Source organism: Mytilus galloprovincialis, chromosome 7, assembly GCF_965363235.1.
Source record: "Mytilus galloprovincialis chromosome 7, xbMytGall1.hap1.1, whole genome shotgun sequence".
Lineage (NCBI taxonomy): Eukaryota > Metazoa > Mollusca > Bivalvia > Mytilida > Mytilidae > Mytilus > Mytilus galloprovincialis.
The window spans coordinates 79,537,485-79,552,999 of NC_134844.1; the positions used below are offsets into that span (position 1 = coordinate 79,537,485).

The 15,515-nt window shown below is 33.0% G+C and overlaps 1 protein-coding gene across 1 annotated transcript in view; it reads right to left on the bottom strand.

The window, feature by feature from the left end:
* Positions 1-15,460, bottom strand: part of LOC143083749 (uncharacterized) — a 39,955-nt gene extending 24,495 nt beyond the window's left edge. The window contains exon 1 of the mRNA XM_076260041.1: positions 15,350-15,460. The gene's annotated coding sequence lies outside the window, so the exon portion shown is untranslated. The remainder of the gene's footprint in view (positions 1-15,349) is intronic.
* Between the last annotated feature and the right edge of the window lie 55 nt (positions 15,461-15,515).

The window sequence follows — 15,515 nt, forward strand, 5'->3', positions numbered from 1 at the left end:
AAACATCCTGAGCATTTGTTGCTTCAACTACCTTGTACTCAAAATTGTATTGAGCAAGCTCCTGTGAATGAAAACTTAAAAGTTCTTTCTTACTGTCGTCATCTCCCAGAAAACTTTCCAATCTTTGAGGATGTTTTTAATCCTGGGTTCGTCTGTGTATTCCCTTTCACCTTAATGTTGCCCTTGCTTCTTTTAGCAGCTTTAAAACTACCAGTATTTCGCTATTCCGTAACAAAGAGGCAGACGAACTATTGATTGTATTTGGGGAGGCAAAAATCTTTGGATTAATATCTATCAATGGCCTTTCAAATGCACAAGGCACTGAGTGATCACACACTTTTATTTCTGATCAATACCTTATGACGGGTTGTGATACTGTTCTCTCTTTGCTTGAAAAGGAAAAAAAAAGACTGCGTGGGAGACATTAATGGTATTTGAAGATGTGACTTTAACATAAAGAATGATGATTGATCAGCCTAAATCACCGGGTTGTACTGTACAAACTTATCAGATCTAACATGATTAACGAACCAAGAAAGTCAATTTTTGCACAAAAGGGAAATCTCATTTTAAGTGAGGCTATTCCCACGACTTGTTCTAGTCTTTTCAAGCATGTAAAACGTGTAATATACTAATGCAGGTGTTTAGTTAGACGAGCTTTGGATTGACTCTTATGCTACCTAGTCTTGTCACTAATGGATTGCGAAGGAACAAAGAGGGTCCCTTTAAAAAAAACTCTTTCTGAGACCTCATCATTTTTTCAAAAGCTTGTACATTATGGATGTAAGAAAGGATGCCGCGGTTATTTTTAATGTGTAAAATCGGGTCTCCCGTGCACTGCCTTGTGTGCATGTGGTGGTGATTGTGAATAAGCATGTATTCTTGGCCAAATAGAAGTAGTTTTAAATATTTTTTAGTACTATAGTGATATTATTTTGTTTAAATCAATCTATCCAAAACTCTACATCGAAGAAATAGATTGAGGACTCATCTTTAAAATTTACGTCATATTTTTACCGGAAGTGTCAACTTTATATCTTAGCATTTACAACATGCTAGAATAAGTGGTTTTGGGGATAACTTAAAGCCAAAAGTTTAATGACCAGCACAAAATAAAATCATTTTCTTTACATTTTGAAGAAAGTTGAAAATTTGAATAAAAAATTGATATTTCTCTGTCCGCCATTTTGGATACTTCCGGAAGTAAGGGTTTTTAAGACATATGTCTTATACATTGTCTCCATCAGAAGCACCAAAGAAAGGTTTATACACAATGTAATTATAGTAGCAATACGTTAAAACACATTTCAATTACCCTCCCTAAAAAATAAGCTTATTTAAGTACAATGTCCGCCATATTGGATTTTAACCGGAAGTGGGGTTTCTGAAGACATCGAATCTATTTAATTTATCCAAAAGTAGTAAAACACAAAGGTCTGTACCAAATATTATGATAGTAGCATGATAATAGGACATTTTTACACGCTAGCCTTCGATATTGGGCTGATTTAAGTATAACGTCCGCCATTTTGGATTTTACCGGAAGTGAGACATTTTTTTCAAATGCCTCCCTATCTGAAATAAAAGAGTAATAGTTGAGGAAGGTCTATGCCAAATTTCATGCTTGTAACAGGATGTGCACAATTTTTTACAAAGCCGCCGGACTAACTGCTCCCAGCACAAATGTGCTACAATTAAGGTTTAAAAAATGTCAGCACTGGGAGGATTATTCAATTAAAGCTTCTTTAAAGGGATTAAATCATTTTGAGGTACAGGACCCTAACCAAACATGACATTTAACCGACTGCAAATCTGACAGGGAGTGCAAAAATAAAAAAAAAAAAAAAAAAAAAAAAATCCCGACCTACCGACCCTGATTTATTTGCCTTGGAAGCAGGAAACAGACATATATTTTTTTTTGGCCTTTCAGGTCTGAAAATTGCCCGAAATCATCACATTTTGACAAATTTGGAACATAAAATGTACTTTTATGAAAAGAACTGATTTATTGAGTGTTAAGACTTTTGAAATAGACCCAAATTACGAACCAAATTGAGAACTTTTTGGAGTTTTATAGGTTAGGCTATTTTGGGAAAAGTGAAACTTGTCCTTTGAATCAGTGGTTTCACAATAACCATTATATACTAAGTATCTGTTAGAAGATAGCTCTTTCACAGTACATTGTTAAACTTAAAGATAAATATACATGTATACCGACAATGACCAATATTAATGATGGAATGAGATTATACATGTATATATACTGTTTTATATTGAATTGCATGTACATACATAAATGAAAATTAAAACCAAACTGTTGTCATTATTCATAAAAAAAGAAAAGGGAGGTATGATTGGTATAAATCAGACACCAGCTCTAGACAAAATGATGAAAAAGAAATAAAGCTTATAACCATACAACATTTTTACAATCAGAAAAAAACTATACATAAATCAGTTAGAAATGGCCATGAAATGTCAAATGTTAAACAATATATACAAGAAAACTAATGGCCACATCAATGTACAATCGGGAAATCAAGATATACACCAAAAAATTACAAGGCCTGTTTTACAGGTTTCTTACAAAGGACCGACACATTCATATGGTAGTTGTGTTCTATATGTATAGTGCAAAATGTTCTCATTGCTATACCAGTGGTATCCAAAGTATTACTATTAAATCCAGAACAAAGTAAAAAAAACCTAACAGTTGAAAAACTATCCAAATGTGATATTCAATTAACAAAAATACCATCATTAGCAAATGGCTATCTACATATAATACATTGTAATATTTACAATGAACCATTTAATAATTAGAAAACAGAACCTACAATGTACATGTATAGCTGCTGATTTAAAAAAATTATAATGGATAAATGATTGACTGTGTTACAATAAAACCAAGATACAAATGTAACTCAGTGAAGCTATTTATGAACATTTAAAGAGTTTGTGTTGACTGCAACAAAAATCTAGAATAAGGGATAGTAATCTTGCTGTGTTAACATCCATTTAATTAGAAATTGATCCAAAAGCTAAATGTTTCAGAAAAAAGACCTGGATACTACATGTACAAACATTGTTAATAAATGCCATTTGTAGACAGTGGCGGATCCAGAACTTTTCCTAAGGGGGGGCCCGCTGACTGACCTAAGAGGGGGCCCGCTCCAGTCATGCTTCAATGATTCCCTACATAATCAACCAAATTTTTCCCACGAAAGGGGGGGGGGTCAGGCCCCCCCCCCCCTGGATCCGCCTATGGTAGAGCAGGATCTGCTTACCCATCCGGAGCACCTGAGATCACCTGTTTTGGTGGGGTTCGTGTTGCTCAGTCTTTAGTTTTCTATGTTGTTTCTAGTGTACTTTTATTTGTATACAGTATGCATGTCTTTTTCAGTTTTAGTCATGGAATTGTAAGTTTATTTTCCATTTATGAGTTTGCTGTTCATCTGGTATCTTTAGCCCCAGGGTTTCCCCTGGGTCAATTATTTTTTTCGCCAAAACAATATATTTTTCCCCACTTTATTTTTTAATTAGCCACAATATTACAATTTATCTGTTTTGATATGATTGTCTTGAACCTCTTTTTCATAGTTCAGTGAGTGACTATATAGCTACTCGAAGAATTGTTTGCTATGTTGATTCTCTATTATAAGTTATATGTTAGCAATTTTTGTATGTGTGCAACTATATGGTCATAATGCCAATCTAACAGTTCTCATTTGACCAAGTAATCATTGATAATTCACAAAGTTAAGTTTCCTAGTTCAAGTCAGTATCTCAGATATGATAGCAAATTATATTTAATATTTGTACTATATATTGTATGGTGAACATATCTGTCTGGTAGGTATAATATAAACACCTGTCATTTATCAATAATTCAACACAACTTGAGGTCCTCTGATGTTCAGTACTTCAGTACTTTGATTTAAATAGTTAACCACGTGTATCAGGAATTTCCGTTACTATTTGTTATAAAATACAGAAGGATTACCCTAAATTGTAAAAGGCAAAATAAAAAGAAATATCAATGATAGCTCTGCATGTCAATTCCTTATATGGCAAGTGTCATACATTTTGCCTTTACAATAAATAATACAATCATTATCACAGCGATAATCTATCCTTTTAAAGAGTTATAATAATATGTTGCTAATCACTTTCAATTATGTTTAAAATGGTAGATGATCACAGGCACTTGTTTGTGTAGATGATGTAGAAAAATCTTAACATGATCCAAGTTCCATATATGGGATGTCATGTGACTTCTTGTAATAGGTGTAACACAATCAGTCACTGTCCTATTCTTTTTTCAAAGGAGTAGGTCCGGTAAGGACCGATTTTGGCCTCAAATTTCAGGTTCATCTGACGAAAGATTTTGACCACTTATTAAACACCTAAGTGTCTATTTCATTTGAAACAATTAGTTTATGTGAAAGATTTTAACTGATTTAGTCATTAAAAACGACCCGATTCAAGCTAAATATTCCGAAAAATGTCACTTTTCAGATGGTTTTTGTCAAAAATGAAAGTGGCCGCATCCGTGTTCATCCTCAATCTTTATATATGTAATGTATTATCATAAAATACAACTTACATTTTAATATTGAGGATGAACACGAATGCGGCCACTTTCGTTTCACACGAAAACCGTCTAAAATTTAACTAAAATGCTAGAATTGTGAAGATTTTAGTAATTTAGCATGACTTAATGGTGCTAATACCCGATATATGTGCATTGTATTTTCAAAAACAGCCCATATTTATGTAGCAGAAGCATTCTACCATACAATAAATAACTAAAAGTTTACATTTTAACAATTTTGTAAAACTGCTATATTTTGGGGCCAAAAAGGGGTCTTACTGGACCTACTCCTTTATTTGTTTGTTTACCATTTTACAATTCATATTAATAGTAATTCAATAACTAAGGTTATCTTTTACATTTAATGTACCAATTCTCAAACAATGCTAGAATCTGACATCAGGTACTTTTCTTTTTTTATATTCCAGTGAAAGAGCAAGTAAAAATTCAAGTAATCATATTAATTATTTTTAGAGACATCTTAATCTAGAGATCTTTTGCATGTTTATTTGGTTGTTTAGATATGTTTATCTCATAGACAAAAAGTCATTGTTTTCCTTAGATATACAATTCTAAATATCAGGTAGATTCAAAGATAGAGAAGGGGCCATAAGACTTGCATGTAAATGAATTATACATGAATATTGTTCTCAACGGATACAGGTCACTGTGTTAAACGTGGTACACAAATTTAGATATAACTTGAATTGCAGTGATTTAGAATATTTTTACCAAATGACCAAAGTAAAAATGTGGTCTATATTGAGAAAATCATCAACACACAATTAGATATGAAAAAAATGTTAGCTCTGCAGGTGAATTCCCTATATGGTATTCATCACATCATGTGACTTGTTTCAATAGGTACATACACAACCAATATCACATGTAGCAATGTTCAAGGGAAGAAGGTTAAATTAAAAACTTAAATTTGTATTTCTATACATGAGATGTTTATTGTGTATTTTTATTTGTCTTATACTACACATTTTTTATTTGTTTTGATGATCCAGATGAGGTACACTGCCATTGATGGCAACATCACACCACTGACACTATTTACAACCAATTTGTAAAAGAGCCAATTCCAAACTATCAATTTACCCTCATATTTAAATAATCATATCAATAATATTGATTGATAATTCGCAATTCTTTAAATTTAAACCAGGTGCTCCGCAGGGCGCAGCTTTATACGACCGCAGAGGTCGAACCCTGAACAGTTGGGGCAAGTATGGACAAAACATTCAAGCGTGATACAGCTCTGAATTTGGATTGTGATCAAAGGAGTAGGTCCCGTAAGACCCCTTTTTTGCCCAAAAATATAACAGTTATACAAAATTGTTAAAATGTAAACTTTTAGTTATTTATTGGACAGTTGAATGCTTCTGTTACATAAATATGGGCTGTTTTTGACAATACAATGCACATATATCGGGTTGTAGCACCATTAAGTCATGCTAAACTACTGAAATCTTCAAAATTCTATCATTTTAGTTAAATTTTAGACGGTTTCCGTGTAAAACGAAAGTGGCCGCATTCGTGTTCATCCTTAATATTCCAATGTAAGTTGTATTTTATGATAATACACAACATATATAAAGGTTGTGGATGAACACGGATGCGGCCACTTTCATTTTTGACAAAAACAATCTGAAAAGTGACGTTTTTTGGCATATTTGAGAGATTTTTCATATTTGAGCTTCAATCGGATCGTTTTCAATGACTTAATCAGTTAAAATCTTACATATAAACTAATTGAATCAAGTGAAATAGACACTTAAGTGTTTAAAAAGTGGTCAAAATCTTTCGTCAGATGAAACTGAAATTTGAGGCCAAAATGAGTCCTTACCGGACCTACTCCTTTTTGACATTACATGGTTTTTTTTTACACAAAACAAATGTCAAGATTTTACAAATCAATTAAAGATTTCTTCTTCAAACTTTTTAAATCTAAAATTAAATAGTTGACACAGCATAGGTTTCTGACACAGAATGAATGTGGTCTAATGAACTTAAAAGTTGTTTTTTTTGCCTTTGAGCAATTCACTATGCTGTTGAATATTAATCCTCTCAAAAAAATGTTTGAAGAAATTTTCTTTTTATTTATGAAATCTGAAATGAGAAAAATTTAAACCCCCCCTTTTTTTCACATCCCCGTTTCCCTTTTTCCAAAACTGATATCAATTCAAATTTCTAATGGAGTTTGCAACAATAACTACTCTTTTAAATACATCATAAAATATTAAAATGTAAAATAAAGTGCTTGTTATCACTGAATGGTAAAGATTGATTGGTAGTAAAAGTGAATATACATTGTTTATTGTATAAAAAAAATAAAAAGAACTTCATCAGCAACATTTTATATTGGCAAATTTCCAATGAAGTTATTTACATAAAGTTATTGGCAAATAAAAATAGAAAATGACATCATAGTCATGTCTGGCAAATGTCCAACATACATTATCTAAAAACATTTTAGATAAGATAAGGAAAAAAAGCTTCATCAGCAACATTTTATATTGGCAAATTTCCAATGAAGTTATTTACATAAACAGGTCAGGACCACTACCTTATATAGAAATGCATAAATTAGCATACTTATGTTCTCGCACATGTAATTATTTATTTACATGTGACGCAATTTATTTTTACCTAGGTTTTTGACCAATCCACTAAATGAGTCACAATGCATGATGGACTACTACGTGTTTACAATCAACCAAGAACACGTGTTATTTACTGAAATACAACACATTTTTTCGTGCAATGCGGGATTCACAATTTCGCTTAGTTTTTCATTTTGTGTATCCTCATTTATAGTTCGTGATATAAAGTATTACTTCCATGCTCAGATTAACGAAGAGTTGTTTCTATGCGAAGAAAAAAGGGTTTGAATTACCCGATATATAGCCATTAACATGTTTGATGATGGCACAGAGATTCCATGTATTTGTCCACCAGAAGCAACGAAACAACAGCGAAAAAACACAATTACCCATGAGACAAACTTACTGGTGTAAAGTAAGCCGTCGATAAAATGCAGCCGGTGCTGATATTCAAGAGTACAGCAATGTTCGTATAGATAATTAAAGGCAAATGTGGGATCCTTGAATTTTGTGTTCGTAAAAAAGGCGAATAAATATTTACATACATGGCAGTGTTAACAAAATCTATAAGTATTTTTGTTGGTCACATTTCAGTATATGGGACTTCTAAACTGTTCCCTTTTTGTTTTAAGGTAGTGAAATCAGCAACTGTAGTTTCAGTTTGTTCTTTTTTTAACGGGCTCGGACATTTGCCAAACTGAATAAAATCATTACAGCTGATTTCTTAAACCTGCAAAGTAAAACTTTGGTTGGCTTGCTTGCTTTGTTTGAATAGTTGTTTATACAAGCTTTGAAAATAAGATTGACATCTTTAAACAATATATATATATAGGCATAGTTTAACTTGTATATTTTATATTTTGAACAATATACAAACAAAGCAAGCAAGCTAACCAAAGTTTTGCTCCACATGCATTAGGAAATAAGCTGTAATGATTTTATCCATATGTATGTGCGACAAGGTGGAAAATTTGATATGTTTTGTGAAAATTGCAGCGTTGGATCTATAATAAAAAAGATGTGGTAAGATTGCCAATGAGACAGCTGTCCACAAGAGACCAAAATGACACAGAAATTAACATTTATAGATCACCGTACGGCCTCCAACAATGGGCAAAGCCCATACCGCATAGTCAGCTATAAAAGTCCCCGATATGACAATGTAAAACCATTCAAACAAGAAAACTAACGGCCTTAATTATATAAAAAAAAAATGAACGAAAAACAAATATGTAACACATAAACAAACGACAACCACTGAAATACAGGCTCCTATACAATATTTTTTTTTATGGGATAGATTTCTTGTCCTTTTATATATTTAATTGGGCCTTTTTTTTTTCTTTTTTTTTTTTTTTTTTGGATTGTTTTACACAAGTAATTTTTGGGTCATTAATAGCTTACTTTTCAGCATTGGACCTATGACTGCTTACTTTACTAAATTATGTCTTTGTTGGAAAGATGTCTCATTTGGCACTCATACCTCATCTTCTTATTTCTATATACAAAGCACGTTTTAGAAAAAAAATATGGTAATATGGCACCCACTATGATCCAGAGACTTTTAATATTGGAGATATTTTACATATGTCAACAGGACAGCAGCCGAACGATAAAAAACCTCTGAGGTATCTTTTGTGATAAAATTAGCAACAAACGGATATTATCGATGGATGAAACTATAAAAAATGTATTGAGCTATATACCGTACCCGCTCAGTGGCGGATCCAGGGGGCGGGGGTTCCGGGGGATGGACTCCCTTTTTTGGACGATCAGTGCATTTGGATGGGGACATGTAGTTGGAACCCCCTCCCCTTTTGTCCAGGGTTGTGACCCCCTTTTAAAATGGCTGGACCCGCCCCTGCCGCTTTCATAACACTTCTTTTTAGAATACTGAATATTATGATGTTCTTACTATTAGTTCAAGTCCTGATAAAAAATAAATACACATTCAGTACAGAAAGAAGTGTTTCAATGAAAGTTTCGTGTTTATCTAGGCAGAAATGATTTTGCAATGACATTATACAGGTTTAAAAGAGCTTAAATGATTTTCTTACTGGACAGTGGTCACTTCATTGGATATTTCACTGTGTCATGTCGTGAAATTAATGCAGGTTCAATTCATAACAATGCACAAAACCGGTTCAACTACTTTTGCAAGGCGAAAAAGAAAGTCGAATCGTGAAGCCAATAAACAAATTTTTTTTAATCTGAGCATGCAAATTGAAGATTACGTTATACATTTTACATTAAATATATTTGCAGAATAAAAACTTTGGTAATGAGAGTCCCAGACAATATATTAATTGACTGTTTTCCCACTAATTCCACGTGTTTTAAGTAGTAGTTTACTCGTAGTAGCCCACAATGCATTGTAGTTCATTGAGTCGATTGGTCAGTTTTTCAAGGCAATATTGGCCTTGTGTTTTGGAAATTACTATGCAAATATATTCTGACGTCAGAAAATCTAGAGTTCTCGACCTGATAAAGTTATTGGCAAATAAAAATAGAAAATGACATCATAGTCATGTCTGGCAAATTTCCAACATATATTATCAACTACTATTCTATACAAAGAAAGATAACTCCAATTGAAAATTAATTGCTATTGCACAATATTGTGCAATTAGATATTTCTTGCTATTGTGCAATACTGTGCAATTGAAAATTTCTTGCTATTGCACAATACTTGATATGGAATCTTGATTTGGACCAACTTGAAAACTGGCCCCATAATCAAAAATCAAAGTACATATTTAGATAAAGCATATCAAATAAGCCCAAGAATTTAATTTTTGTTAAAATCAAACTTAGTTTAATTTTGGACCCTTTGGACCTTAATGTAGACCAATTTGAAAACTGGACCAAAAATTAAGAATCTACATACACAGTTAGATTTGGCATATCAAAGAACCCATTTATTCAATTTTTGATGAAATCAAACAAAGTTTAATTTTGGACCCCCATTTGGACCAACTTGAAAACTAGGCCAATAATTAAAAATCTAAGTACATTTTTAAATTCAGCATATCAAAGAACCCCAAGGATTCAATTTTTGTTAAAATCAAACTAAGTTTAATTTTGGACCCTTTGGACCTTAATGTAGACCAATTTGAAAATGGGACCAAAAATTAAGAATCTACATACATAGTTAGATTCGGCATATCAAAGAACCCCAATTATTCAATTTTTGATGAAATCACACAAAGTTCAATTTTGGACCCTTTGGGCCCCTTATTCCTAAACTGTTAGGACCAAAACTCCCAAAATCAAACCCAACCTTCCTTTTATGGTCATAAACCTTGTGTTTAAATTTCATAGATTTCTATTTACTTATACTAAAGTTATGGTGCAAAAACCAAAAATAATGCTTATTTGGGCCCCTTTTTGGCCCCTAGTTCATAAACTGTTGTGACCTCAACTCCAAAAATCAATCCCAAACTTCCTTTTGTGGTCATAAACCTTGTGTTAAAATTTCATTGATTTCTATTTACTTATACTAAAGTAATTGTGCGAAAACCAAGAATAATGCTTATTTGGGCCCTTTTTGGACCCTAATTCCTAAAATGTTTGGACCAAAACTCTCAAAATCAATCCCAACCTTCCTTTTGTGGTCATAAACCTTGTGACGACGACGCCAACGTGATAGCAATATACGACCAAAAAATTAAAAATTTTGCGGTCGTATAAAAAGGGTCCATCATGATTTTATAGTTATAACTACTTCGAGTTAGATGAAACTACTACTAATAGTTTATATTAATAAATGCAGAAATAAGCCTACTAGTAGTTTAGAATATATGCAGAACTAAGCCCACCTTGGCTGACAAACTTACTTTTATTTTCATATTAGGAAGGATTCCCAGAAAAAAAAAGCCTTTCCAGACGTCATAATTATTTGGACAGTCAATAACAGACTTCCCTGTCTCCCTGTGTTCTCCCTATTGAATATTTCTGATGCTATCGGAAATCTGCAAACTTATAATACATAATAATATTTCTGTGTCCGCGTGTCCGGACACAAAATGAATGCCAACTATATTTTGCACCGAAACCTTGCCACTAATGTATTTTTCTTGCAATTTTATTTAAATGCGCATCTTGCGAGTCTAAGTTTCCTTACACGCTTACAGTAGGTCTCGTTGGGGTTTAAACGTGACGCGAGATCGGTCGATTTAATTAATCGTGACACGTGAAAGTCGAATAATGAAGCATGAAAACGGGAAACCGAAGTCCGGCGGGTCACGGGAAATTGCTATTATGGCAAAGAGAAGCAGGATCCAGGATCAGACCACCCCAACCTCCAATGAGAGTCATGAGACCCGATTTCAGTAAAGTCGGACATAAACTATCTGTATTTTAATAAAATTGTTTTCCTTGTCAACATATAAATTTTAAGCATGTGACCATGTATAAATTAAGGGTCATTTAATTAAGAAGCAATTGTATGCAATTTATTGGATTTTTGTTTTGGCTGATAAATACACGTACTTGTCTGGCCAATCCTGGAGGAAAGGCTTACGTAGTTAATTTATTTGTCTGTGTACAATGGTGTACTTTATAATATTATACACTACCCAATTAAAAGATCGTCTAGACATGTTAGAAGGGGTTCAATTCGGCAGTCAACATTAGATCAATCATTAACAGATATACAATTCCTTGTACATATTGCTTAATGGCCGCGTCACACTGTCCCGATTTTTACGCCGATGGCAACACGATTATGGAAATTTCCAAAATCGGGACTGATCGTATCCAGATCGGGCTATTCGTAGTGCCATCTTTAACCATCGTAGAACCATCGGCCACTTTTTCTAGCCTTCGGGGACAACTTCGGGAAGAGTTCTAAATTTTTTAACATGTTAAAAAATCCCCGGAGGTGCGTCCGATGTTGAGAATTCGTACTGAGTTCGTATCACCATCCTCACCATCGCAATGTCACCGGGAATGCATCTTTGAACATCGTATTGCATTCGTGTTTCCATCGTTTCCATCGGGCAGTTTTGACATTACGATGTCTACACGAATGAATGACGAAGCTACCCGAAGGTCTAACGATGACAACACGACTTCGTGAAGACCTCGTAATCCCATCGTGTTGCCATCGAATAAAAGTACGAAGGCGACAAGATGGAACTACGACGGCAATAAATCCAGCTAAATGTAAGTTAATTTTTGCGCTAAAATACATTTAAAGTGCCATGATCGATATGCACTGGTCAGTCTAATACGACAGTTAAGAAAGACGTTCACAAAACATGGAGCTCATATCATAATTATGATTCTATGAGAACAAGAAAGGCGACAGCGTTTTTTCTTTTAATTCAAATGGAACAAGAAGAGCAGCTATTACACTCAGGATTTACTTTTACAAGTAAAATATTATTTTTTGTATCAAGTAACATAATGAAAATCATAAACGCGCCTCGTACACCAACACTGCAGGTACACGTATATAGGGACACCAACTTTTTCTCCATTATTCTGATTTTTTATGTATCGTCTGAGTTGTTGTCATACGAATGTTTACTCCATAACCATTTTGTTTTCTATATGTCATATTTTGCCGCATTTGTTGCTTTCCCCACATCCTTCTATTTGTCTATATAATTATGACATTCTCCTGGAAAGAGCTCTTTTTGAATAAAAGTGATCAACGAACCTATTACCTTACCTTTAAGATAGATCAGTAAACATGGGCATAATTATGGGTGATTATTCAGACTAGTGCACACATTTTACAGTTCAAACAAGGCAATGCCGAGCGTGGCATCCCCTCGTATGTAACATATTGGGGACACATATGGACACTATATTTGTATATGACACATGCAGAAAATGGTAAATTGAATATGCATATTTGATATATAAACGTCTTTTAGACATCGTATGGCTATCGCGCCATCATCGTAATCCATCGTGTAGCCTTCGTAATCCACCGTGTAGCCTTCGTGATCCATCGTGTAGGCTTCGGCTGAGATATGAAGCTTAAATATTCGTCTTCGGTTAACCTTCGTATGTCCATCTTTTGCTATCGTATATAATTTCGGCACCATCGTATAGACTTCGTTATTCATCGTACTTGCTTCGGTCACTTTTTGGTATTTTAACGAGATCGGGACCAACTTCGTACGAACTTACAATTTTCGCATTCGGGTGTCCATCGTCTATAAAAATCGGGACAGTGTGACACGGGCATAAAGGCTGTCAAATTCATGGTCACCGATTTGACTCAAATTCTCATATATTTGATTGTTGTTGTTACTTTTGTTTATGTCACAAGTATAATGTTACTTATATGACAAATAAAGATTATTTATTTATTTATAAAATGTAAAGCATTTATCCAAATAGATTAAAAATAAATCATGTAGATGTTTCTCATTGTTTTTAACCGTATAAGAATGATTTTGTGTGCATCGAATTAGTTATCAAATGATTTACCGTAGTTTCACTTTCATTGTTGACATTCTTTTTCTTTAAATAACCAGTACACGTACAATGCATGCGTTATCAATTTCTAGCTAGGGGTTAAATTGAAATTCACATGAATATGAATTTAAAGAGGTCGACTCATTCACTTGCAAGTGAATAACTAATTATCAATGTTTCTTAGCGTAATTTGACAAAATTGAACCTTTTTGGCTGCAAAAAGCAAATTGTTATTTCATTATTTCACTCATGAGCTATTTCACTTTCATATTTGATTGAACAGAAAAAAATCAAACTTTAGATTTTTTATATATATCATAGCTAGTGCCCCTTTAATGGGATAATGAAAATCTAATGCAATTATAGATTACTTCTTGCATTTAAACAATTTGTTACGAAAGAGAAAGATAATTTTACTAGTGCCTTCCTTATCAGAATGATGTATTATTAGGTATAAGATTTATTTTATTATTTATATCGCACAATGTGGTTATATTTTTTCCTGTAATTTTGAACATATTTAATACAAAAGTCTCTCTAAAATTGAAGTAACCTTTGCAGTGTAGCAGCATGTCCTGTTCATTTTCAATTTCGCTACTTTTACAGATTTCAGAAATTCTTTGTTCTCTGGGTAACTTTTAAATATCTTCCTCTTTCAATGGCAAGGTTATCAGCCCTTACTCTTATAATTTACATAATGCTGATCGATCTGATCTATTTCTTAAAGCATCACCATAACCTGCTCATTCACTCATTTTGTATCAGAAAACACTCAGGAAAAATGTTAATTTTGGAGAAGCTAAAATATTTGCATGTTGCTCATGTTGTTCCTTTGTTCCTGAAAAACATGGACAATTAGTCTGTGTTATAAAACCAAACGGGGGTTTAATAGTAAGGTTATCATTTGAAAAATATGATAAACCTCAGTTTTGAATAATAATATTTAACCTTTTAACCCATGAGGTTTTTTTTTTTTTTTTTTTGTAGCAGTATATATTTGGTGAACTAAACTTCCTTTTGAAGTGATTAAATGGTCCCAGAATTTAATATACAAATAAAGAACACATAGCTTATCATGCTTATTTAAAGAACCAACATCAAGGATCATCCATGATCCAGAACCTCGAATCTTTTATGTAGCAGTGAATAAAATAATATTGGTTGTAAAAGGAATATATCTTGTGAAAATCAATATGATTTTATTTCCCATAGCTAATGTTTGGGAAATAATAAAACTGAATTGGGGGGCGTCATCAGATTGTTATTGTTATTCAGTAATAAAATATAAGTTGTCTCGGAATCTTTTTTTCTGTATATTATATACCTTTTAACATGTTTAAAATTAATTGTATTCAGGAATATACATGATATAGAGGTGGGGGGGGGGGGGGGCGTGTGCTGACAATTAAGTTCCTGTGTATCTCATCTTTATGGTACTCACAAGACTTGACTGAATCAGGCTCAAAAAATGAGTTTGCAACGGTTTTCAAAATGTATGATTGTGTCTATTAATTTACGTTTACGTACACTACATAATTTAGTAAGCATGGTAAGTGCATTCACATAATTTATTAAAAGGGAATAAAAATACATTGGATATGCTGTTGCAGCATTTCAAAGCGAAAGTAGATTTTTTTTTAATTTGTATTATAAAACTTAGCTAAAATAATGAAGCCTGTCCGCTTTATTTTAAAATGAAAATTTGACTTACCGCTTAATATGAAAGCACGTGTTTTTGTTTACGGAAATAAATGCTATTTAAGGAGAATTGGTTGCAATTTTTAGATGTGTAGTACATAATACGTAATTATAAGATAACAGTTATTTGTTTGGTAATTAAAAAAAATATTCTTTCTTGCTTATAAAGTATGCATTAA